This window comes from Accipiter gentilis, chromosome 35, assembly GCF_929443795.1.
Source record: "Accipiter gentilis chromosome 35, bAccGen1.1, whole genome shotgun sequence".
In the NCBI taxonomy this organism is placed as follows: Eukaryota; Metazoa; Chordata; class Aves; order Accipitriformes; family Accipitridae; genus Astur; species Astur gentilis.
The window spans coordinates 8,478,795-8,491,093 of NC_064914.1; positions in this window are offsets into that span (position 1 = coordinate 8,478,795).

Below are 12,299 nucleotides of genomic sequence, written 5' to 3' on the forward strand. Positions count from 1 at the left end.
GAAGCATCCATGCAGTTAGAGACATAGGTGATATTAGAGCATCTTTGTGTATATTTATGCATGAGATGATTACGGTTGCTGTTTTAAAGGTATCCATCTCTGTAGTACCTCAAGCCTTTGGCAGTAAAATTGTAAAGCCATGCAACGGGGTGAGAAGCAGACAAATCCAATTCAATCCTTCAGACAGCTTTGAAAGCCTCTCCCAGAGGGTACAGAAATGGTTATTTGTGATTCTCTTGAATTGCCTTTTATGGCAGCTTGCTTAGAGTGTTTGTGACAAGTAGTCTTCTGGGGGTTTAACGCTGCAAATGGTAGGTTCTTTAAAGAAGCAAATGAATCAACTGAAGACTTGGTTTTACTCTTTTAAACAGATCTGACAGAAAATGGGAGGCCTGAGTATGCTGCTTTTAGCAGGGGAACATGCCCTGACTGCACAAGAGGTAAGGAACTCTCTTCTCTCCCTTACCACGAGACCTCAGTTTAAAGAGAGCTCTGAGGAGGAATATTTGACCAATGGGAAATGCAATTTAAGGTGCATACCTCAGGTGGGAATGTAAGTGTGAGCCCTGTGATAGGAGTCTTGTATCCCAACCATGAACGTAGAGGTTGGGCCCAGGTTTTATATCAGTTCAGTATTAACTCTGCTGAGTGAGTATTTGATCAGAGCAGGCAAGTGTGCCCCCTGAGAGGACGTTGTCACAGGTGGAAGGCTTGAAATGCAGTGACTGTGTTAACAGAGAGGTGGTTTGCAAACTCTTTTGGGCAAGGATTTCATCTGCTTGTGTAAAGCCTCACACAACCGTGGCCTTGGCACCAACAGCAAAATAGATACCTGATACTTTCCCTACAGTCAGTGTCATTACGTGTGCATTCTGAAGCCATGCAAGTGCTAACAAGCAATCAAAGTGTTGGCAGGATGTTCCCATTCCCTAAGTCTTTAGGTCTAAAAAAAAAAGTTTGTAGTTCAGTTGCCATCACAAACAATTTGGTTTTACAAAGGATTCTAGTAAATAAAAGTGTTCCTGCATGTCTCCAGTAGTGCAGAGACCTCTGGTCTTTCTTTAGACAGGTTAATATTTATGATCTATTTTTTGGGCCAACTTGGAAAATTGTTCAAAAGGTGGTTAGTATGTTGGGTAAAATAGGTAGTCGCTGCTGTAAATCTCTAGCCTGGAAAGAAGAGCTGTGGAAGCGAGGATGTGTTTGGTTGGTTTTTTTTCTTCTTTTTTCTTTTTTTGTTGTTATTGGGAGGAGAAGCAATAGTTAAGTCTCTTGGTCTTACTGGATGTGTGTTTGGCAGGTGCGAACAGATGGTGACGACTGCTTTGTTGAGAAGAAACAAGAGTACCTCTTGGATTTACTTAGCTAAAGTCTCATCTGTTATTAAACAAAGAAAATTTTTCTGGAGAATGGAAGCAATAAAATTGCTTGTTTAACCACCTTAAAACCAAAATGAAGCCAAAACCCCTAAACTGTTCCCTTTCATCTGCTTTTCTGAGGTTTTTCCCTAAGTGATTTAATCAAAAAAGTAATCGGATGCAGCATGCAGCAAGGTAGAACTTTCCTTGCTAATCCAACAGGTTATTAGTATTTAAGAAAAATGCATGCCTGAGCATGGTTTTGCTGTGTTCTCTCCTACTCTCTCAGAGCAGGCTTACGGGCAACCCCTTCTATTTATTTCTGTGCTGAATAGAAGGTTTGAATCCAAACCTTTTGGTCCGAATGCCTTGAAGTTGGGAGTGTGAGAGCTCGTCAGTAGCTTCTCTTCCAACCTGCCCTTAGGTGAAGCTGTACTCTTCCCGGGTAAAGCCATTACGTAAAATAGATGGACATTTTTGATGTTTGCCTATATGCTGAAATTATTCGATGTCTGTGTTGAAGTGAAATGCCTGTTCTCGGGGGGTGGCGGGAAGTGGCAAAGTACCATGGCACATGCTTCTTAGGCAAACTAGAATGTAAGACAGTAGATAAAATGCTGACCTGCATTGTAAAGAAGGTAGTAACTTGATTGTAATGATCTCCAAGTTAAACCTCTATGTAAGAAGGGGCTCTTTGTGGTTACGCTCCTGCAGGTTCTGATGATTCGGGCTGGACCTAGCAGATGGTGTTAAGCCAGGGAATGAGATCTGTAATTTCCCTGAGAGCTGATTGATCAGCCGTCTTCTTACTTTGGACATTTGGCCAGCAACTTTGGCAGAATGAATCCGAAGTTTGTATCTCTCGCAGTTTGGTTTTTTGACTGTGAAGAGATTTTTTTTTTTTAAATTTTTTTTTTAAGTGAAATGTTGGCTGCCTCTCTTTCTGTTAGGACTGCATGGATCTTGCTTGAATTTTGTTAGGAGCTGCCATTCTCTTGTCAAACTGAATTCTTTACTCCTTCCTCGCATTTTGCATGAGGAGGCAAGATGTGCCTGCATGTTCTCAGGTTACACTTCAATGTGAGGGTGTTTTTCTGCCTCTTTTCTGCCCTTCATATTGCACTGAAACAATCATTAAGAGCTGAGAATGCATTACGGTAGAAAAAGTTGAGGCCCTCTTCCTGCAAAGCGCCGTTGTCGCGTCCCAAAGTTGGAGCGACTCAGGTTCGTGGATTTCCTTTGTCAGAATTAAGGTGAAACGACACCAGGGGAGTTCAAACAACAATCAACATTTATTCAACCTAGCTAACCTGCCCAAGTACACGTGAACTTATCAATATGAACCTTGCAACATGTCATTAAGCCGCTGTTTGAGAAGAGAAGGAAGGTGTAGAAAAAGAAATGGAAAGAGGAACAGGAAATATATCAGAAGGAGAGCCCTCCCGTTGAGTCACGAGGTTCAGAGCAGACCCCCTTGCTTTCTGGACTGCTTCTCAACGAGGAGCCCAGGGGCGGCTATATCCACTCCTAGTCTCAGACTTGGTCAACGGTTTATGTTTCAAAGGATGAGGTGTAGGGACTGTGGAAAAGAGAGAAGGAAAAGAGGGAGAGAGAGAAGGAGAAAGAAAGAAAGAAAAAGAAAGAAAGAGAGAAGAGAGGGGTTTCACCAGTCCTGGGTCCAGTGTTGGTCCAGCCAGCGTAGAGATCCAGTTCCGGAGGGCGCGCACTGGGAACTCATTCTCCCTTCTTTTATAGTGTGTTAGTCGATGGTCTCGACATGCGCAGTCCCATTCCTGGGGTTTACTGGAATCGGTCGGTGATCTTGGGGGGCAGGGGGGGGTTCATTGCGGAGTTGCCTCTCTGTTTCTGCTGGCATGACCACTTAAGATAGAAGCACAATCCCATCTTCCGTGGGGCCTCCTCCTCCAGGCACGTATGCTGTGCTTCTTCTCCTGGTCACTTAAGATAAGGAATTGTGGCTTTGGAGAAGTGCGGTCCCACCCTCCATGGGGCCCTCTCCTCTGTCCACATTGTCCTGTTCACAAAACTCCAGCATTTTTCTCCACCAAAGTTCTTTAAGGAATGTTTGAGACATTGACTATAATTTGTCAGACCGTCACAGCCGTGTACAAGATCACCTAAGTCCAGTGGGGTCCTGAGTAGGTTCCCTGAACTATCTCAAAGCAAAACTAGGATTTTGAATTATTCTAGTTCAAAATTAAAATTCTTATTAATGCATGTTGAAGTATTATTTACCATGTTTTAAATAGCTTGCGGTAAAATGGATGTTCTGGATTTGGGGATTTTTCGTAATGAATCTTCTTGACAATTGAAAAGGAAGCCGTTCAAATAATCGTGTTCCAAAGCAACATATTAACTGTAAAGGGAGAGGCTAAACGGATAATTTGCATCTGGAAGATCGTGGTCATAAGCATGACTTCTGTGATGCAGCAGATGCCACAGAAACACTGCTGGTCTTGTCCCTAATCTTCTGGCTTTTCAGGGCTTCCAGGTCACATACTACCGTGTAATGCCATGCCAAGGTATATCACATATGAGAAACAGTGATTAATTCTTGCGTTGGTGAACTGTTACTGCTGCACTTGGAAGCAGGTCAGAAAACTTTGGCTGCAGAAGCAGTTCCCTGAAGTGCGGTGGTAGTTAGTTACTCGGCGCTGGTGCTGGCACCGGCACACCAGCATCTCTTTAGGAGGCTAGATTTGATCTCCAGACGTAAGGTCTTATTTCTTTTTTCTGCCTAAAGAAAGTAAAACAAGCAGTGCCTGTGAGGACAAATGGTCCTTCTTCTCTATCTAACCAAATGGGAAATATTGCCCAGGCTTTCTGGGAGAATTGTGTTTAGCCTTGACCAGCACAGTTCCTGATTTAAGCAGCAGGTAGGTCTTGCTCACTTAGTCACATAAAACACACATAAAACACAGGGCGTGATAGAGCATTAGCTGTGGACAGTAATACTGTAGAGGAGAACCCATGAGGATCTAAGTCATGCAAGGAAGGAATTCTGTATTTGCTTGTATCCTGCTGACTCCTGAATGCCTGTAAAATGTTTCTTGGATGGGGGGGAGCTGGGGGTGACCACTGGGCTGAGGCCTGGATGCTGGGGGGAGGACAACTAGGCACCAGGGGTGTCTGAGGTGGATTGGGGCAGGAGGCTATCTGGGGCTGAGGTAAGTGGGGGGGGTGTCTTCCCTTCACGAGGTAAATTAGAGGGTGTCTGTGATAACAAGGAGGGGGGGTGTCCCCTGAACCTTCTGGGGTAAATGGGGGAGAGGCTGAGCCCCCTGGTATGGACTGGGGGGGGTCATCTGGGGTGTCTGTGCTGGGGTAAATGGGGGGATGGTTAAATGGGGGGGGCTCTGGGCTGAGGTAATGGGGGGGGGTCCAGGCTGAGGCAATGGGGTGCTGCCTTAACTGGGGTGGTGTCCTGGCTGCAGTTATGGGGGTGCAGACAGGGTCCCCCCACTCTGGGGAGCAGCTCTTGTGCTTTTGGGGGGGGACTGGGATACACCTGTGTGTGTGTGTCACATCTGAGGATACCCCCGCCCGGGGTGGCCCTTGAGCACTTAAGCCCCCTAAAGCGTCTTTTTCCCACCAAATTGGGGGGGGGGTGGGGGGACTCTCAACACACCTGGGTCTTAAAGGACCAGCACAGCTGGGGCATAGGCAGCCGTGTTGTGTGAGACACCCCTCCCCGTGCCTTAGTTTCCCCTCTTGGGGGTTGACCCCCCAAATCTGGAGGGGGAGCACTTCATGTGGAGGGAGGGGAACAGCCAATCAGGATCCCTTGTGGAGATGCCCCCATTGCCCTGTTCCCATTTCTCTGTTCCCATTGCCCCCCCTTTTCATGGTGGGGAACAGACAGGGTTTGGTGGGGCTGTAAGGTCTCGGGGGGAGGTTGGAGGGGGTCAGGAAGTCAAAGTTTGGGGGATCGGTGTGGGGGGAATGGGTGGGATTTGGGGGTGTTGGGGCATGGAGGGGATTGGGGGATGTTGGGGTGTCTGGGGGGACATGGGTTAAATTTGGGGGTGCTGGGGCTGTTGGAGTGTCTGGGGAGTCTGGGGGGGCATAGGGGGGATTTGGGGCATTGGGAGGAGCTGTGGTTTGGGGGTGCATGAGGGTCAGGTTTGGGGCGGGTCCCTTCTGAGTGGGTGACACTGATGGGGGGGATAGGACCAAATGGGAAAGGGAGGGTGTGCAAAGAGTTCACAAGGGCTCAGCTCCCCGCCTGCCCTGGGCTGTTTAATCACCAGCTCTTGTGTCAGCACCCATCCCCAGATGCCTGGGTTCCCCTGGGGTGGGGGTGCCTCGGGTGCCCAGACGCCTGTGTCCCCCTCTCCCATGTGTGCACACATGCGTACACCAGGCTGTATGTGCACACACACATACTGCAGGCTCTGACATGGTGTCAAGCACACATGTGTACACGTGTAAATGACAGACATTACAGCATGCACACAGGTGTCCTTGTGCCTGTGTACACTTCGGGGTGCGCACATGTGTAATACCAGTAACTGTTATTCCTGGCTCCCAGTAAGACCTGGCATTCCCAGTACATCCCGTATAGCCTTTATGCAGTGATCAGCTCTTACACTGCACTCCAGCTCCCAGTACTCCCAGTATAGCCCTCACCTGGCACTCTGGGCTCCTAGTGGCATCTTCACCTGCCACTCCCAACTCCCAGTATGGCCAGCCCCTGCCCTACCAGTGCTCCCATATTCGACTTACCAGGGCGCCGCACCCAGCCCAGACCTGGGAGAGGGGGAGGCAGGCATCTGGGCACCCGAGGCACCCCCACCCCAGGGGAACCCAGGCATCTGGGGATGGGTGCTGACACAAGAGCTGGTGATGAAACAGCCCGGGGGGGGGTGGTGGTGGTGGGGAGAGCTGAGCCCTTGTGAACTCTCTGCACCCCAGGGTGGGGGTTGTAATCGACAGGGAACCAAATTGTTCCCTGAGGTTGTGTAATTCGTGTTGAATTAAAAAGAAGACAATAAGGTTTACATACCAATCGGGAAGGGGGAAGGGACACATTGTGATTGACTAGATAAGGAGGGAAAAGACAACAGACCAGATAAGGGGATTAACTCTACCGCGACTGCATTCCTCCACATCAAAAGACATTCCACAGACACTCTCCTTTGAGAAGATTGACCGAATCTACCCATTAACAAACCTGTGAAGAAAGAAGAAGCAAGACAAGGCGGAGATTTACAAGAAAGGGGTGCATGAACTGTATAAAAGGAATGTAACTATAACAGAAAGTTGCGAGCCCTTGGTGGAGCGCAGACTCCCCGGCCGCCCAGCGCTGCTTGCTTGCTATTCTCAATAAATATATGAATTTTATATAGAATTGGCTCTGTTGGTTTATAACAGGGTGAAGGGACAGACCCTCCCTTTCCCATTTGGTCCCATCTCGCCCATCAGTGTCACCCACTCAGGAGGGACCCGCCCCAAACCTGACCCTCATGCACCCCCAAACCACAGCCCCTCCTGTCGTGGTTTAACCCCAGCCAGCAACTAAGCACCACGCAGCCGCTCACTCACTCCCCCCCCATCCAGTGGGATGGGGGAGAAAATTGGGAAAAAGAAGTAAAACTCGTGGGTTGAGATAAGAACGGTTTAATAGAACAGAAAAGAAGAAACTAATAATGATAATGATAACGCTAATAAAATGACAACAGTAGTAGTAAAAGGATTGGAATGTACAAATGATGCGCAGTGCAATTGCTCACCACCCGCCGACCAACACCCAGCTAGTCCCCGAGCAGCAATTCCCTGCCCCCCCACTTCCCAGTTCCTATACTAGATGGGATGTCACATGGTATGGAATACCCTGTTGGCCAATTTGGGTCAGGTGCCCTGGCTATGGCCTGTGCCAACTTCTTGTGCCCTGGCTGTAGTGCAAATACCTTTCATGTCCCAAATAGAGTTGCCAAGACTCTAGTTAAACCTCTCCATAACAGCCTCAAATCTTCCTAAATGCATGATTGCTTTCGACAGTCGAGTCCAGACGTGTGACATATCATAGGCCGTACCCGGTTTGGGGTCCAGATTTGATTGCTGTTTAGTTCAGGCTCATCTGCTGTTAGAGATTTTCATAGTCAAAGAGGGGAATGCTGATTGTGTGCATTCTTCTTCTCTTTCATAGAGTGTTGTACTATGTTTAGTAATTTGCTGTTGACAGAAATAATTTATGGTTGTCTACGAAGTTGGAGGTACGGCAGGACAGGGACTCGGCAGCTGGGGTTTAGAGACCGCACGGCACCGGGGGCTCCCCTCTCCCGCCCGGGCAGGGAGCCGGCAGGGACGCCGCAGGGTCCTAAAGTCTCCCGCCTTCCATCCCCGGGGCGGCAACCGTGGTGGCGCAAGGGGGGAGCAGGGGCAGCCAGGCTCGGCGCGAACTGAGTGGCAAGGGGCTGGGGGGGGGGGCTGTGGAGGGTCGGGGTGTGTGTGTGTGTGTGCGTGTGTGTGTGCGTGCAGTGGCGGGCCCGGGTGTGGGGTGTCGGGCTGCCTGGGCTCGCCACGGCGGACGGGACGGGGGCCGCCGCCACCTCTGCCTGGTCCGCGGCCCCCGACAGCGAGACAAAGAATTAAGGGGGGGGGGGGGGCAGGGGGGCTGGGGAGGAAAGACCGAGAAAATAAATAGATAAGGAAATGATAATAAATAAACGGACGGGGTGTGGGCATTGTGCTTCTTAACACAGAACTCTTCTGCGACAGGGGCGGGTGGGTGGTCTGCACGGAGGCCAGTGGGGCAGGGCTGGCTTGGGACAGAGATTAATGTATCGCTCTCCATGAACTGTTGATAAAATTAACGTACACCAGCCCTACGGTTAAGGAACGTAATGAATGATTAATGAACCGGTAACTCGTGTAAATTAATAATTTTCAACAGTGTGATACAGGCCAACTTCTGCTGGAATTGATTAACATCCACCGGATCAAGCTCACGTTTGTAACGAATGACTCAATCAAGAATGATGCTGGGTGAGGAACGGGAGCCGGCCTATGGAAGGCACATGCGTCATCAATGGCAAGAATCTCACGATCATGCGGTACGCGACGGGGGAGAGGTGGTGCCGCATCTTTCATTTACATCTGTCATTTACATCAGCTTGGTCTGCTAAGTAAATCAATTGCGGGATAGTATATCCCTTCAAGATATCAACTTTCTGAGATGGTTTGAGTGGCGCTTCTCCAATCCATTGTAACCAATCTCTTATTTTCATTAGTAGTTTGGGTTTAGATACTCCAGTCCATGGGTCTATTCTCAGTCCCAGGTATTTTTCCGAACTACCCGGTTGTATTGGGTCTGGCTGAGATGGAGTTAACACCCCCCATAGTAGCCCTCATAGTGCTGTGCTCTGCATCAGTAGCTAGAAAGGTGTTGATAACACACCAGTGTTTTGGCTACTGCTGAGCAGTGCTGGCACAGCATCAAGGCTGTCTCCAACATTTTTGCCCCCCCCCCCCCCCCTCAATGGCAGGCTGGGGCAGGGCAAGAACTTGGGAGGGGACATAACCAGGACAGCTGACCTAAACTAACCAAACAGATATTCCATACCATATGATGTCAGCTCAGATATAAAAGCTAAGTAAAGGGAGACAGAAGCGGGGCGTTTTTGTCTTCTGGAGCAACCACTACGCGTACTGAAGCCCTGCTTCCCAGGAAATGGCTAGTAAATGCGCCTGCTGATGGGAAGTGGAGAATAACATCATTTGTTTTTCTTTGCTTTTGCACGCGACCTTTGCTTTCACGTTATTGAACTGTCGTTATCTTGACCCACAAGCCTTTTGTCATGTTTTCTCTCCCCCGTCCAGCTGAGAAGGGGGAATGATAGAGTGGCTTTGGTGTGCACCTGGCACCCAACCAGGGTTAACCCACCACAGAGGTCTGTGAGAAAACATTTGAAACAAAAATCGGCCTGGGGCAGCAAAAGCGCTTGGTCCATCCAGTCACAAGAAACCTTGAGCGGATTACCGCTGCACGCCCTAAGGCAGGTACAATGAGAGGGGCACATCGTCGGTGCTGGACTGAGGATGAGGTAGAACTATTGAGAAAGTTGGATAAACAATATGAGAGGGCAGAAAAACATCAACAAGTTGATTGCGGAACATATTCCGACCAAGACAACAAAACAGATAAGTGATGAAAGACGGGACCTTCATAAGAGCCCGGTGAGGAAGGGAAAAGATCAAGGTTGGAAGAAACATCTAGAATTGGAAGGGGAACACCTTGCGGAAGGGGAACATCTTGTGGGTGTTGGATCGGAGATGGAGGGGGGACTGAGGTCCCATTACCAGAAGACAATCTCTGAGCAGGTAACATCTGGAAAATTGTCCATTCTCCATGGAATGTCTGAGCGGGTGATTGAAGGGGAAGAAGATCTAACAACAGTTGCTGATAAGGCAATGGAAGACTGTTTTGCATGCCTTGCCTTTAAGTCCTCTGAGTTGAAAGCGGGCCAAGGTCGACTGCATCAGGTGGCCCAAACTGCTCGGCCTTCGGAACCACCAAAGGGGTGGATGAAGAGAGCTGTGAAACGGGGGCAGTTCCAGCGGCTGTTCTACCTGGATAGGGGGAAACTGGCCGGTATTATCCTGGACAACGTGGAATCCCTGAAGTGTGGTATCCCACACGATGAGATACATTACGTGTTCAAGTCGAGATGGGAGTCACCAGGAACATTCAAGGGCCTGGCTGCATTCAGATCCAGGGGCCAGGCAGACAACTTAGCATTCGAAGCCATGATCACAGCAAAGGAAATCTCTAAAAACATCAAAGAGATGAATAAGAACAGCGCGCCAGGACCAGACAGACTAAGTCTGCGGGATATCATTAAGATGGACCCCCATTTTGCCCAGTTAATGGACGTATTCAATCTATGGTTGGTGACTGGCGTTGTACTGGACATGGTGAAGGAACGTCAGACTGTGTTACTATCAAAACCTTCTCTGCCGGAGCGCCAAATGGACATCAATAACTGGTGACCAATTACCATCGGATCCATTATCTTGAGGTTATTCTCAAGGATCTTGACAGCAAGACTGGCAAAGGCATGCCCTATTAATCCGCGACAAAAGAGCTTTATTAGATCAGTGGGATGTGCGGAAAATCTGAAGCTATTACAAACTATTGATTAAGAATGCAAAAAAGGAACATCAACCCTTGGGCGTTGTCTTCATTGACCTGGCTAAAGCCTTCAACACAGTGTGTCATTATCACTTTATTGCAGTGCTTAAGCGAAAGGGTGTGAACCATCAGATTATCACCCTGATTACGAACATGTATCGAAATATCAAAACTCACATTACCATGAAGAATGAACAGTCGGATCCCATCGGGATTCAAATTGGTGTTAAACAAGGCGACCCAAGGTCACCTTTACTATTTAACTTATCTGTGGACCCCCTGTTGTGTAAGTTAGAGGAAGAAGGGAATGGACACCATCATGGTTCAAAATGTGTAACATCTATGGCTTTTGCAGACGATCTGGTATTGTTAAGTGGATCATGGGAAGGAATGCAAAGTAATATCAAAATCCTCGAGGCCTTTTGCAATCTTACTGGCCTGAGGACTCAGGGGGAGAAATGCCATGGTTTTTATATACAACCTACTAAGGAGTCATATACGATCAACAACTGTCCTCCATGGCAAATTAACAGTGCCCCATTTAATATGATTGAACCCGGTAGTTCGGAAAAATACCTGGGACTGAGAATAGACCCATGGACTGGAGTACCTAAACCCGAACTACCAATGAAAATAAGAGATTGGTTACAATGGATTGGAGAAGCGCCACTCAAACCATCTCAGAAAGTTGACATCTTGAAGGGATATACTATCCCGCGATTGACTTACTTAGTAGACCAAGCTGATGTAAAAGCAACGTACCTAGAAGAACTTGTCCTGACGCTTCGAACTACAGTCAAGGAGTGGTTACATCTACCTCCTACTACCTGCGATGCCATACTGTATTCCAGTACACAGGATGGAGGTTTAGGCATCACTAGACTCTCGGGTTTGAGCCCCAGTATATAAGCTCAAAGACTACACAGGATTGCGCAGTCCTTGGACAATGTAATAAGATCAGTAGTGAAAGAAGAGGGGATCGAAAAAGAGTTTGAAAAACTGTGGTTAACAGCTGGAGGTGATAAAATACCATCTATTTGGGACCCGAGTGTGATAAGGGTAACGTCTGAGTCATTGGGCGATGATGAATTTGTTTCAGAACGGGAAGTACCAGCTCCCAAAACCATCTTTCCTAAACCTTGTGACTGGCGTAAACAGGAATTTATAAATTGGACCAAGTTACAGTCCCAGGGCCATGGCATTGCCATCTTTGAGAAGGATAAAATCAGTAATAATTGGCTCGAACGATATAGAGGCATTCCTCACCGAAAACTCCTCACGGCACTACAATTGAGCACTAACGTGTACCCCACTAGGGAATTCCTGGCAAGGGGGAGACAGGAGTCGCAAATAAAATCTTGTCGACGCTGTCAAGCAGAAAACGAATCAAGTGCTCATATCATTGGGTACTGCCCCGCAGTGCAAGATGCCAGAATTAAGAGATGGAACCAACCGTGTGATTTACTTATAACTGAAGTTAAAAAGAAGGATTGCACTGTATTCCAAGAGCCTATATTAAAGGATGAACAAAATGAAATATACAAGCCTGATCTCGTATTTGTAAAAGGAGACCAGGCGATGGTTATTGATGTAACAATTCGATACGAAAGTAAACTGTCATCATTGGCGGACACGGTGGCAGAAAAAAGTAAAGAAATACGGTTGTCTTAAAAGTCAAATTCAGGAATTAACGAATGCTAAAAATATTAAATTTAAGGGATTCCCTGTGGGTGCACGAGCTAAATGGTATTCCAGCAATTATGAAGTGTTAAAAGCATTTCTTGTCG